Source organism: Phyllobates terribilis, unplaced genomic scaffold, assembly GCF_046119375.1.
Source record: "Phyllobates terribilis strain yellow unplaced genomic scaffold, ASM4611937v1 Scaffold_11__3_contigs__length_659146591, whole genome shotgun sequence".
NCBI lineage: Eukaryota > Metazoa > Chordata > Amphibia > Anura > Dendrobatidae > Phyllobates > Phyllobates terribilis.
Genome location: NW_027362771.1, coordinates 471,676,157 through 471,690,528, shown reverse-complemented (window position 1 = coordinate 471,690,528; position 14,372 = coordinate 471,676,157).

The following is a 14,372-nucleotide window of genomic DNA, read 5'->3' as shown; positions in this document are numbered from 1 at the left end:
GGAACAGAAGAAAGCCTAGAATATATACGCATGCTGATTGAGTACCGAGTGACCTACCTGCAGGAGGTAGAACAATTGAATCTCGCTAGACTGCGAGTAGATAGACAGCATCATCTGAGCAGCAGAAGATGGGAGCCGTCTAGAAATAGTGAGACCCGACAGAGAAAGGGCCCCCTAAATAACAGAACAGCTACAGCTGAAGTTAGGGACCTTTCAAGATGTCCTGAGAGTAGTGGGCATGGGTTTAGAGGTAGTGAGACCTCCAGTAACTCAGGTTTGAGCAGCCCGTACAAACGACCCAATAGAGGACAGGACAGTACGGAGTCGAACCGGACCTTAGATACCAGGGCATGTGAGTCGCACTGCTGTATTGACCGCTGAGAGCGGGGAAGACCTGACAGGGTTTTGATTGACCGCTGGGAGCGGGGGAGACCTGACAAAGTTACGACCCGGAAAGGTGACCTGACGAAGTCAGTGACAGTGACAAATGGTAGGTCCCTAAGGAATGGGCTAATGTCATTGACTAAGGTTCCAGGGACTGAGTAGCACAATTGTAAAGTTCATGGTCTATATGTGAGCTGGGGGTTATAATGTTATTGTGTATATTATGTGTTCAACCCCACAAGTTTGAACAGAGGGGGGCTATATGTAATGCAGCAGGTTGCTAGCATTACTGTAAATGGTCCAGGATGTGCTTACCGGACCATGTACCTTCCCCTTTATCTGACTGGTCACATGACTGTGACATCACCCAGGTCCTGCATGCACAGTAAAGCTCTGTATACATGACTGGGACAGCACACAGGACCTATACACACAGCTGACTGATCACATGACTGTGACATCAGCAAGGTCCTGTCGGTATGTGGCTGTCTGTGCACAGCATATATAAACCTGCTTAATTTGAGACAGGTGTGTTCAATGTGAGGCATGAGGCCTGTTCCCCATGTGTGTGGGATACCGTGATACCGTTTGTGAGAGGCCTAGTGAGGCCGAGAGTGAAGCCTGGCAGCCTGAAAGGCCAAGCCTGGATCCGATGCATGGATGTCAGTGGCCTTTGAGGGAAAGCCGGCTTGTGGAAGAGTCCTGAAAGGCGCAGGCTGGATGTGAGTGGAGACATACCAGTAGCCTTAGACGGAACGACGGCTGGAGACCCCTACCTGGGAAGCCGCAGAGCCACAGTGGTGGCAGAGTAACGGACTGAGACAGCTATACCCGGCAAAGGTAATACCCGGTGCTATATGGACATTGTGATATGAACATTGCTACTTTATTACCTTGCCGTAAGCTGTACCCTGGAGCAAGTGGGCCGGTGTGCCACTTGGCTCATGAATTGTTTATGTGTGTAAACCTGCCGGTGGCGGACTAAGATGAACTGTGTGTGAACAGCGGTTTATGAAGTGCCATAATAAACTGCAACACTGTGTGAAAAATGTAAAGACATTGCACGTGTGCATTGATTGACGCAGCGAAGCGAGTTACCCCAGTATGATGACGAGCGCTGCCTTACAATATATATATATATACTGTACATATATATAAGCTGTATATATTTAGGCACTAATTAAAAACAGCCTAGACTTATGGGAGGAGCTCAGCCAACTAGTGAGGCTGTTACTACCTCCAAATGTATACATACGTATAAATAAATCTGACCAGCACCTTCTAACAAAATGAAGCAAGTGTGAACAATCACACACAAATTGGTCAGTTTGTGCAATAAGTACCTCAATTGTTTAAGTATAGTCTTTATAGCAGTAATGCAGTGTACATTTCATTTATTCAATGCTTGCATATGCCTTGCTGCACTTTTTGATATATATACTGCAGCCACAGCTGCTTACATCTATTCTAGTCTGCTAGGAGATGCTGGTCAGATATCTAGACAAAAAAACTGACCAGCACCGCTGAGCAGAATAAAGCAAGTGTGAACATGTGCAAACTGTTATGACATCTACAAACAAAAGAATACTGCAGCACTCTGTAAGCGCTAAGATATATGTGTAGTACCCCGAGGGCTCGGCTGCTACAGGGGTATTGCACCTCGAACCAGAGGTGTGATATTCCACTCCCGGGTAAGGATGGAGTATGGACCAGGGCTCAGTAGCTGCATGCACCACACACACCCCATTTCCGAGGGACAGCTCAACGGTGCTCCCACAAGATAGAAGTGCAGGCACGACAGCATCTGTCCCTGACTGGAGTGGGGAGGGGAAAGTACACCCAGTGGTGTAGGAGCAGATAGGGGTGGGTCTCTGGGCATAGGCAGGAGCCCATTGGTTGCTAGTCACCTGGGCTCACACATAGAAGGAGGTATATAAGGTGGGCACCATCTTAGTTCAGCCAGAGAGGGCTGACAGGGAGCTGTGGCTCAGTCTGGGCCCAGCTCCAGAGGCAGGCCTGGAGTGGAGGCCAGAAACAGCAGAAAGAGAGAGGAGAAGGAACGGAAAGGAAAGTAAGAAAGGACTGGAACAGAGGAGAAAGGAAGCAAGGAACACAAAGAAAGGCCCAGAGACACGAGGACAGAAGGAACCCCATATGCCCAGAGGAGATACAGGGTGAAGGGTTGGCAGAACAGGGTACCGGAACCCAAATTGGTGGAGGCAACAGATTCCTCAGCCAAAGACCGGAGGTTGTTACCACATCTTGGTGCGACCCCCTCACTACATCCACCAGGAAAGCATACCGTATTGGGTCAGGGACGCAGAGATCAGCGTGCCCAGAGAAGGCCCGAGGGAGCTGGACAAAGGTGGGTCACTGGTGGGGACGGCCAGAGAAAGGAAAGGAAGGGAGCCCTGTGCCACGCTCTGGAGTTGCCTGGGAGTTGGTCGAGTCCCTTGCCTGGTGAACGCAGCACGGCTCAGGCAGTCCCTCATGTGCACAAGTGACCAGAATAACAACCGTGAGTAAAGCTTTGGAAACTGCAATTACAAGTCTCTGTGTTTCATCGCCGCACCAGCACCATCAGTACTGGGACACTCACACCATCACTCCCATCATCCACATTAGCTGCCCTGAGGCAATACTTCTCCCGTGGAGAGTTATCCCATACTCGGCTGCGCAAACAACATCAGCCTCAGCGGTCGGCAGTGCAGCGGCGGTCCCCACTGACCGCAATCCACGGGTGGCGTAGTCGGACAATTACAATACCAATAGACTGCCACTGGTTTGACCGCCCTGGGCACGGACCGTGTCACAGCCACGGAGGACTACAACCCCAGTGATCCGGCTCCGGGTATCCCCCTGCACAGCACAGGCCCAGGGGGCGCGTCAACTTTGGCGTAGTCGGCAGGATCATTACCAACCCGCCACAAGCGGGTATTGCGTGCCTGAAGAAAACTGCACATGTACCTTAAAAGGAAGTCTCCCGCCATTTCCAGAAGTTTCCCACCGTCCGGAGTCGTTTCCCGCCATCCGGAGCCGATTCCCGCCATCAGACGCCATTTTGGACCGTTTCCCGCCATCTTCATCAGTTTTTCCCGCCCTGGCAGAGCGGACGCCATTATGTGCGCACCAAAAGACAGCAGGAAGCCGCCTCCCATCGTGGGCCAGGTCCCAGAATGGCGCCAAAGGAGGAGCCCGCCCCCACCAGCAATGAATGCAGCAGTGGGGATGTCCATCAATGTGGGGGGCTGCCCCTGAAGGTGATTGTCAGCAGATGCCCCCAAGACCAACCCCCATGGGGGCGGATAGGAAAGAAAACTGAGGGGCTGGGTGCGGCCTGGATGAGTCTGGACCTGCTGCACCCGGAGATGGAGGGAGCAGAGAACTCCACCAGCACCCTGGCCCGCAGCCTGCTGCAAGCGGAGCCACCTTGCAGCCTGACAGAATTGCTGGCCTAGCTGCCTAGAGACCCGGACAGTGCGCACGCAGCGCTGGAAGATTTGAACAGACGGATGGTCCGGGCGCAGCGGAATGTGTTTGCCGGGTGGAGAGAGGAGATGGCCCGGCAGCACGAAGGCAGCCTGTGGAGGACCCCGCCGGGACCGGGCAGCGCTCTTACCGCTGGGCGCGGAGAAGTGGGACCGGCAGCTGCAGACGACGCCGCGGAGGAGGCCATGGAGACCGAGGCAGGTAATGGGGACGCCACCACCCCAAGCCCTGGGAACACCAGCCTGCCCTCACCCTCCGTTGCGGGACCCGAAGCCCCGGGGACCGTCCCTGACACCACGCCTCCACCGCCGCCAGCTAGGCCTCAGGCAGCAAGAGCCGTCATCACGTCCCGCCCCGCGCTGTGCCCTCTGAACCCGGGCGCCGTAAAGCAGGAGACGTCACAGGCCGGGACGCAAGGCCCAGCACACCCGGGCGCCGCTGCCTCACCAGCGCCCCCTACCTTGGCGGTGCCACCCCTGGGCGCGACCAACAAGCGACCACCGGCCTGGTCGCAAGGCCGAGTGCCAAGAGGGCCCAGACGGGTCTGAAGACTATGAGGAAGGAGCATCAGGAGGACACCGTTACCAGTGAACGGTAAAGTGGAACTGTATATAGTTACCCGTAAGGGTATGAGAACTTGCTGAAACTGTTAAATGATTGAAGTGTGGTCCCCGTTGGGACTAGTGTGGAGTTATTAAAGGGACTGTTACCTGTGTGCCCCTAATCCCTAACCAGGCTGAGGACTGTGAACAGCCACTCCCTTATCCCCACTGGCCGAGGACTGAGAGCGGCCACCCCTGTAAATAGTTGCGCTTCCTAAAGCGCCCCCTACTGGTTTTATACAAGAACCGCAACGTCTACCTCAAGGCGGATTAAATGGACTGTTGCACCTTTTCCTGGTCGCAAGTTGCACAGCGGCCAGAGTTCAAGAATCTGCTTGAAAATGTTTTACTTGAAAATGTTTTTGTTTAAGAATGTCTTATACTGAAAAAGTTTCATATGCTGCTAAAGGAGTTTATAGTATTCTATATGTGTGTGAAGAAAGTCTTATAATGTTTTACGATGTTTATACCAGTAACGTTTAAAAGGAAAAGAGTACCTCCCATAAAGGGATGGGTTAATTGTTGAATGTCTTATATGCGAATGCATTCTAAAAATTTGTATGTTTTCAAATTGTTTTGTTCTCTTCCAGCCCGAGGACGTGCTGTGATTTACCAGGGGGGAATGTAGCACCCCGAGGGCTCGGCTGCTACAGGGGTATTGCACCTCGAACCAGAGGTGTGATATTCCACTCCCGGGTAAGGATGGAGTATGGACCAGGGCTCAGTAGCTGCATGCACCACACACACACCCCATTTCCGAGGGACAGCTCAACGGTGCTCCCACAAGATAGAAGTGCAGGCACGACAGCATCTGTCCCTGACTGGAGTGGGGAGGGGAAAGTACACCCAGTGGTGTAGGAGCAGATAGGGGTGGGTCTCTGGGCATAGGCAGGAGCCCATTGGTTGCTAGTCACCTGGGCTCACATATAGAAGGAGGTATATAAGGTGGGCACCATCTTAGGACAGGAGCCAGTTCAGAGAGGAGGAGAAGAAGACAGGAGCTCAGCCAGAGAGGGCTGATAGGGAGCTGTGGCTCAGTCTGGGCCCAGCTCCAGAGGCAGGCCTGGAGTGGAGGCCAGAAACAGCAGAAAGAGAGAGGAGAAGGAACGGAAAGGAAAGTAAGAAAGGACTGGAACAGAGGAGAAAGGAAGCAAGGAACACAAAGAAAGGCCCAGAGACACGAGGACCGAAGGAACCCCATATGCCCAGAGGAGATACAGGGTGAAGGGTTGGCAGAACAGGGTACCGGAACCCAAATTGGTGGAGGCAACAGATTCCTCAGCCAAAGACCGGAGGTTGTTACCACATCTTGGTGCGACCCCTCACTACATCCACCAGGAAGGCATACCGTATAGGGTCAGGGACGCAGAGATCAGCGTGCCCATAAAAGGCCCGAGGGAGCTGGACAAAGGTGGGTCACTGGTGGGGACAGCCAGAGAAAGGAAAGGAAGGGAGCCCTGTGCCACGCTCTGGAGTTGCCTGGGAGTTGGTCGAGTCCCTTGCCTGGTGAACGCAGCACGGCTCAGGCAGTCCCTCATGTGCACAAGTGACCAGAATAACAACCGTGAGTAAAGCTTTGGAAACTGCAATTACAAGTCTCTGTGTTTCATCGCCGCACCAGCACCATCAGTACTGGGACACTCACACCATCACTCCCATCATCCACATTAGCTGCCCTGAGGCAATACTTCTCCCGTGGGGAGTTATCCCATACTCGGCTGCGCAAACAACATCAGCCTCAGCGATCGGCAGCGCAGCGGCGGTCCCCACTGACCGCAATCCACGGGTGGCGTAGTCGGACAATTACAATACCAATAGACTGCCACTGGTTTGACCGCCCTGGGCACGGACCGGGTCACAGCCACGGAGGACTACAACCCCAGCGATCCAGCTCCGGGTATCCCCCTGCACAGCACAGGCCCAGGGGGCGCGTCATATGCAAACATTGAATCTGTAAAATTTGAACTTCATTACTACTACTGTATATAAAATATACTTTTTTTTTGCCTTTGATCCTACTTGCCCTTTTTAGACTTCTAGCCGGGAAAGGTTTATTTAATAAATATTACCTTCAATTACCTTCTGGTTTGTCCTGGTAATCTATATCAAACTGCAAACAGGCAGCAATATTCTTTTAGAAGGGCAGTGGCTTTCTCCTGGTAGACTCCATACTAAATAAGGAAGGAGTCACTGACTGTGGTGGCCCCTCCCCTGGCCGTGGCGATTGGTGACCCCCCTTCTGCCCCTTACTGACCAGTGATCCTGAAGGCCCGGAAGGGTCCAATGAAGCAGAAGGGACGGCTGCCACAAGCCGTCCCATGGATACATAAACACCGGGACATTCCACGTTACTTCCTTTCTCTACTGGTCCTGGAGTCGAACGTCGCTATGGACAATTCAGGATCAGGTCAGATTGCTGAGGCCCTCCGGGCTGGGTTTGCACAGAGGGGTGAGCGCTGGTTACAGGCCTTCATGTCTGGGCTCAGCGCTCATCCCCCTGGCCCCAGCTCTAAATCCCCAGATCACCCTGCCTCAGGCCCTCAACCCCTTATGGAAACATCATATTCCCCAGACCCAGTGCCCTCACCCCCTGGGCCCTCTCACCCACTCCATCAGGATCAAGTTCCACTGGTAACGCGGTTTCCCCCACTTCACGTGCTGCGGTCGGATCCTCTGGGACAGGGGACTGCACTCCCACTGCTGCCTGGCCCTGTCCTCCATTCTCGCCCGGCTGCCGCAGCCACACAGCTGCAAGTTTCTCATACTGCCATGTTCACAGCAGCAGGGGAGCGGGCAGCAGTGGCGACTCGGTGGGCGCGCGCCGGCACGGAACAGCGGGCTGCTGCGCCGGTTCAGCTGGCACACACCAGAGCAGGGGAGCGGGCAGCTGCAGCGGTTCACAAGGCACGCGCCAGCGCAGGGGAGCGGGCATGCGCCGATGCAGGGGAGCGGGCGCGCGACTCCTCGGGGCCGGAGTGGCATGATAGTGGGGGCGTGGTAGGAGAGCCGGCAGCTTGCCACAAATTGCACCGACATGTCCCGGCGGGACGCATGTAAACGGTGCAGAAACCCCCATACACCCTCATGGACAGAGAGACACCAGGCGTACTCGCTCCAGGCGAACTCGCCGTAGTTCCTCCGACAACAGGTCAACACCATCGCACACGAGTCACCGGCGAAGGAAGCGGTCGTCACAAACAGAGCGGAGATCGGCATCCCACAGGAGGGGTCACAGGTCAAGGTCCTCAAGGTGGCGCTCACCATCCTCCACATCAGAGATGTCGAGCGTATCGTCGAGCCCCCGTAGCCGCTTGCACCGATCCCGTCCTCCAGGGGACAGAAATGATACAATGGCACCTTCCAGAGCTTAGAGCCTGCACGATGCAACGGTTTTATGCTGGTCTACGAGCAGAGGCACGCCACTCACCCCGATCGAGACTGGTGCCGGAGTTCCTCCACACATCAGAGTCCCTCCTACAGCCGCAGAAATGGGTGAGTGCAATATAAGTATAACTGAAATGGGAAATAATAACACCAACTTAATAGCTGCCCTTAAGGCCCTAGTCGAACAACTATCCACGCCACCAGTCGCGGTACATAATGCTACTAAAACAACTCCACCATTAGCCAGCGTACACAAGGACGCATTCTTTTGCGGGATTAGTCCATTGGGTTCACACATAGACGAGGAAACCAGAATTAAAATATGAAATAATGACTACATCGACATTTGGTCACTAGTATCCACGGACCAACATACTATAGACAAAGAGAGAAGGATAGCCAACAGACCATTTGACAGAAACAGACAAAAGGTTGCAAAGACAATGAGTAACTGGTTACAGGCATTTTCGGTGCTGGGTTGCATTATGGGCCAAAAGCATCCGGAACGCTGCTCGGAATTATTCATATACCAGGATACTGTGTATAACTCGTACAAAGCCCACGGCGCTTCAGCATGGTGGCGCTACAATGAAGCGTTCTGGAGGCAGTTGGCCCTGCAACCGCACCTAGGCTGGGGGGTTAAAGCTACAGATGTCTGGTTGCGACTAATGCTGTCACAAAAACACCATCCCTTTCCAACAACGGCTACTGGACAACCGGCAACAGCAGGCCAAAATTCAGTGGTCGTACGTAGACCAGGGGCCTGCTGGCAGTTTAGCAAGGGACACTGACATTTTTACGCCTTATGCAGATATAAGCATGAATGCTCAGCCTGCGGAGGAGCCCACCCTGCAGCGAGCTGTTCTCGTCCCGCAAGCAAATTATCAATTAAACTCCCACAGTCAGAATCCAAGGACTCCGGTGAGCGTAAACGTGATGGGCCCCTGGCTAGACCAATATCCTAAGAAAGACACAGCGGGACAGTTACGTTTTGGTTTCACATATGGTTTTTTCATCCCTTTCAAACTTAATAAATCGCCTACCTTTGCAAATAACCTTAAATCTGCAAGAGATCACACCCAAATACTTAGGCAAAAAATACAAAAAGAAGTAGCCCTAGGCAGAATAGCGGGCCCTTTCCCAACACCACCATTCAGTAGCCTAAGAGTTTCCCCTCTGGTAATAATCCCCAAAAAAGAGCCAGGTTCATTCCGGCTGATCCATCATTTATCTTGCCCAAAAGGAGAGTCTGTGAAGGACGATATTTCGTCTGAAGACGCCTCGGTCTCCTACGCGTCGTTCAACAGAGCAGTAATGTTAGTACGCGATGCGGGGCCAGGAGCGCTGCTCGCTAAATGTGACATAGAATCCGCCTTTCCCTTACTTCTGGTACACCCTGATTGTTACCACCTGTTGGAATGCCAAGTAGACAATGAATACTTCTATGACACTTGCCTCCCAATGGGTTGTTCCATATCTTTTTATTACTTCGAACTATTCAGTTCTTTCCTAGAATGGGTGCTGAGGTACGAAACTATAGGTCCATTACACATTACTTAGATGACTTACTATTCGTCGGACCCAAAGATTCAAAGCAATGCCAATCATTACTCAACGAATTCACAAACATCTTCAGTCGGTTTGGAGTTCTATTATGCCCAAAAAAAACCATAGGCCCCACAACAAAGCTGTCGTTCTTAGGCATCGAAATTGACACCACGGCAAGGTTGTTCCGCCTCAAAACGGAAAAAATGCAAAAAACACTACACCTGATCGAGGGATTTTGCGCTGCACGGAAAGTAACACTACAACAGATGCAAATGTTACTAGGGCCCCTCGTGTTTGCGAGCCGGGTGATGCCAGTCGGAAGGGTTTTTTCTCGTCGTTTGTCCCTCACAACAAAAGGGGCATCAAAGCCGAGTCATAGAATCAGAATCACCAGGCAGCTTCGGGCGGACTTAGAGGTGTGGAACACCTTCTTACAATCATTCAACGGTCACACGTTATTTATGTCAGCTGAGCAGTCCAACATTGAACTAAGATTATTCACCGGTGCGGCAGAATCGGGTGGATATGCAGTGATACTAGATAACCAATGGTGCACAGGGTTATGACCTTCGTATTGGTCTGAACAAGGGCGGGCAAAAAAACAAACACTCCTGGAACTCTTCCCAATAGTGGTAGCAATAGAAATATGGGGCACGCACAAAAATATATGCTTCATAACAAGAAACACTAGCCTAGCGCACTGCATTAATAAGATAGCATCATCGTCTCTCCCAGTGCTAGGCCTACTGCGCCGGCTAGCATTCCTGTGCCTAAAACACAATATATGGGTCCGCGCTAGCCACGATGCTGAGGGGTCTAACGCTGTTTCTAACGCTTTATCAAAATTACATTTTAAATTGGCAGGTTTTCAGAGAGCTCCTCCCCAACACCCAACCGTAGGGCACCAGTTGCCCACCCTCCCTATGGGATCTAGTGGTGAACAGTTGATGCCATTAATCAGAGCGTCAGTCACCCTGTCGACGTTGCAAGCATACGGTAAGGCATGGGAAGAGTGGATACGACTAGTGGCAGGCTGACGGGTTGACCAATGTGAACAATAGAGATGAGCGGTGTTCGACTCGAACTGTTCGCCAATCTCAAATTCGAGCTGTTTTGGGCGATGTTCGATGTGCAAAAAATTTGGCTGTTCGAGGTTATCTTCGATAACTGTTCGTGCACCAAAGGCGTAACTGGATTTTTTTGTTAATTAGTGATGAGCGAGCGAGTACTTGCGCGATGCTCGGGCAGGAGCTCGGGTCCCCGTCCTGCATGTTTGGCGCTATTTAGAGAACCAATCATGCAGGGATTGTCTGCCACTCACTGTAATGTCACAGCCATGGTGGTTGTGACATTACATTAATTGCCCAAATCGATGGGAACAGTGCTCACAGTGAAACATGAAAAGCCGTCAATTCATCAGCGGCATACACCGGTACCCGACAATTTAGAACAGAAAGAATAGAGCATCACACACAAATTAGATAGATAGAAACATGTTAGTCACATATATAATAAGTATAGTGACAGTGTTGGTTACTGTACTTGTCATTTAGTGTTAAAATAAAGGATTTATTAAAAAAAAATAATTGTGTTTTCAAGCACCCGTCTCTTTAAAAAAGCCGGCCGGCAATTCATCATCGGTACCCGACAATTTAGAACAGAAAAAATAGAGCAACACACATAGATTAGATAGATAGAAACATGTCAGTCACATATATAATAAGTTCAGTGACAGTGTTGGTTACTGTACTTGTCATTTAGTGTTAAAATAAAGGATCTATTAAAAAAAAAATTGGCGTGGGGTTCCCCGTAATTTTAGTCTCTAGCGGAGGTTAAGCAGACTGCTGGGGCAGATGTTTGAAGCCTGGGAAGGGGGTAATACCCACGGAGCTTCCCAGGCTACAAATATCAGCCCCCAGCTGAATACCTAGCCTTTACTAGCTATTAAAATGGGGGACCCCCCCAAAAAATGATGTGGGGTCCCCCCTATTTTAATAGCTAGCAAAGGCTAGGCAGTGTCCATGCCTGCACTTTTCAGTGTCTGTAGCATGGCAAGCTGGATGTCAGCTTTCTGCTGCAATCCAGCCAGTCATGTCAATGTAGCAGAGCTGAAGCCGTCCTGGGAACCATGGAAAGATAAGGATGAGGTTGGTTTATTATTTTACTTTTATTGCAGAAGACATTGGCTTCAGCTGGAATGGGCGTGACGGTAAGTAGAGTTTAATTTAGAACATTAAAGAATTGTGTCTTTATTTCAATTAAACGACTTTATTCTGGGTGTTTGTGTTTTTTTTTAACTTTCACTATGGGGTTAGTAATCGGGGCGTCTCATAGACGCCTCTCCATTACTAAACTGGGCTGGCATTATAAGCTGACATCAACCCTAGCCCTATTACCCCACTGCCAACGCTACAGGGCAGTGGGAAGAGCGAGGCTAAGTGCCAGAATTGGTGCATCCTATGGATGCGCCATTTCTGGGCTGGCTGACGGCTGGTGTTTCTGGCCTGGGAGGGGGGCAATATTCATGGCACCCTTCCTAGGCTATTAATATCAGCCCCCAGCTGTCTGCCTAGCCTTTGCTAGCTATTAAAATAGGGGGGACCCCACGTCATTTTTTTTTTGGGTCCCCCATTTTAATAGCTAGTAAAGGCTAGGTTTTCAGCTGGGGGCTGATATTAGTAGCCTGGGAAGCTCCGTGGGTATTACCCCCTTCCCAGGCTTCAAACATCTGCCCCAGCCGTCTGCTTAACCTCCGCTAGAGACTAAAATTATTGGGAACCCCACGCCAATTTTTTTTTAATAAATCCTTTATTTTAACACTAAATGATAAGCACAGTAACCAACACTGTCACTGTACTTATTATATACAGTACAGACCAATAGTTTGGACACACCTTCTCATTTAAAGATTTTTCTGTATATTCATGACTATGAAAATTGTACATTCACACTGAAGGCATCAAAACTATGAATTAACACATGTGGAATTATATACTTAACAAAAAAGTGTGAATCAACTGAAAATATGTCTTATATTCTAGGTTCTTCAAAGTAGCCACCTTTTGCTTTGATGACTGCTTTGCACACTCTTGGCATTCTCTTGATGAGCTTCAAGAGGAAGTCCCCGGAAATGGTTTTCACTTCACAGGTGTGCCCTGTCAGGTTTAATAAGTGGGGTTTCTTGCCTTACAAATGGGGTTGGGACCATCAGTTGTGTTGTGCAGAAGTCTGGTGGATACACAGCTGATAGTCCTACTGAATAGACTGTTAGAATTTGTATTATGGCAAGAAAAAAGCAGCTAAGTAAAGAAAAACGAGTGGCCATCATTACTGTATACTGGGCAGAAAAAGGGCGAAAGTCCACCCAGGCAGGAAGAAGTTAAGGGAGAGAAGCAACACGTCCGGTCATATTAGTTATACACGCCGGGGGAAGTGACCTCGGTCATTACAAGAGCACAACAGAACTAATGGCAAAAATGAAACTAGACACTGAGTGCTTCATAGCATTTTTAGAAAACTAACGATAGTTTGGTCAGAGATTGTGCCTAGAGCGGTATGGCGAGGTGCGCGAGACAGCCCGGCCATCGAACGGACAAGGCGGCTAATAAATATTCGGATGGCAACATTTGTTAACGAAAGAGGCGGTGTAGTAATACGACACCGAGAACTGGAAGGAGATAAAGCAGGCCTCATACGGCTCGATGGTTTTCTCTTAACGGATATTGGACTGGACATATTCCTGTCAGGACTCCAGGACAGAGTAGAATAAGCGTTAATGATGATGGGTGGGGGTCGGAGTCCTGCCTACGAGTACGCAGAATCCTCCATGGCCTGGAAATAGAAAGGACATGTTGGAGAGTTACACTTGTTGGCCAACTTGCCGGTGTGGAGACACAGGGCTTGCTGCAACAAGCTGAATTATTTTGGAAATAAAATGCCTTTCTAATGGAATGAGTATAAAGAATTAATAAAGCTGTGACCGATCCTCACCCATCCAGTTGTAAGAGTTACATTATTGTATTGACAAGGAAAGGGGGGCGGTAGGGGGGCTGAGGGTCTGGGTTTGGTTGGGGGTCCCCACAGTCTGGTACACTCCATACTAAATAAGGAAGGAGTCACTGACTGTGGTGGCCCCTCCCCTGGCCGTGGCGATTGGTGACCCCCCTTCGCTGCCCCTTACTGACCAGTGATCCTGAAGGCCCGGAAGGGTCCAATGAAGCGGAAGGAACTGCTGCCACAAGCCGTCCCATGGATACATAAACACCGGGACATCCCACGTTACTTCCTTTCTCTGCTGGTCCCGGAGTGGAACGTCCCAACCACCCTCCCTGGTGTGAAGACTGCAAAAAGGACAATCATAGACTTTTCAAGTCACAGCGGCCTGGAAATAGAAAGGACATGTTGGAGAGTTACACTTGTTGGCCAACTTGCCTGTGTGGAGACACAGAGCATGCTGCCACAAGCTGAATTATTTTGGAAATAAAATGCCTTTATAATGGAATGAGTATAAAGAATTAATAAAGCTGTGACCGATCCTCACCCATCCAGTTGTAAGAGTTACATTATTGTATTGGCAAGGAAAGGGGTCCCCACAGTCTTGCAGTACTGCCATGTACACCATTGTTATTCAGTGTTCTCCTGATGATGGACTCATTGAAAATAAGCATTAACCAATGTGACAGAGGCCTTTAGTTACTTAGAGGTTACCTTAGGTTGGTTTGTCACTACATGGACTATTATGCACCTTGCTCTTAGGGTGATCTCTGTTTGTCGACTACTCCTGGGGAGTGTAATTAGTGTCTTGAATTTTCTGACTACAGATTGATCCAAATTTTTTAGAGATGTTTTTTTTCCAGCCTGATGGGCATCAACAACTCTTATTCAGAGATCTTCAGAAATCTTCTCTGTTGGCGCCATTATACACTTCCACCAACATGTGTTGTGAAGATCAGAAATTGATAGAAC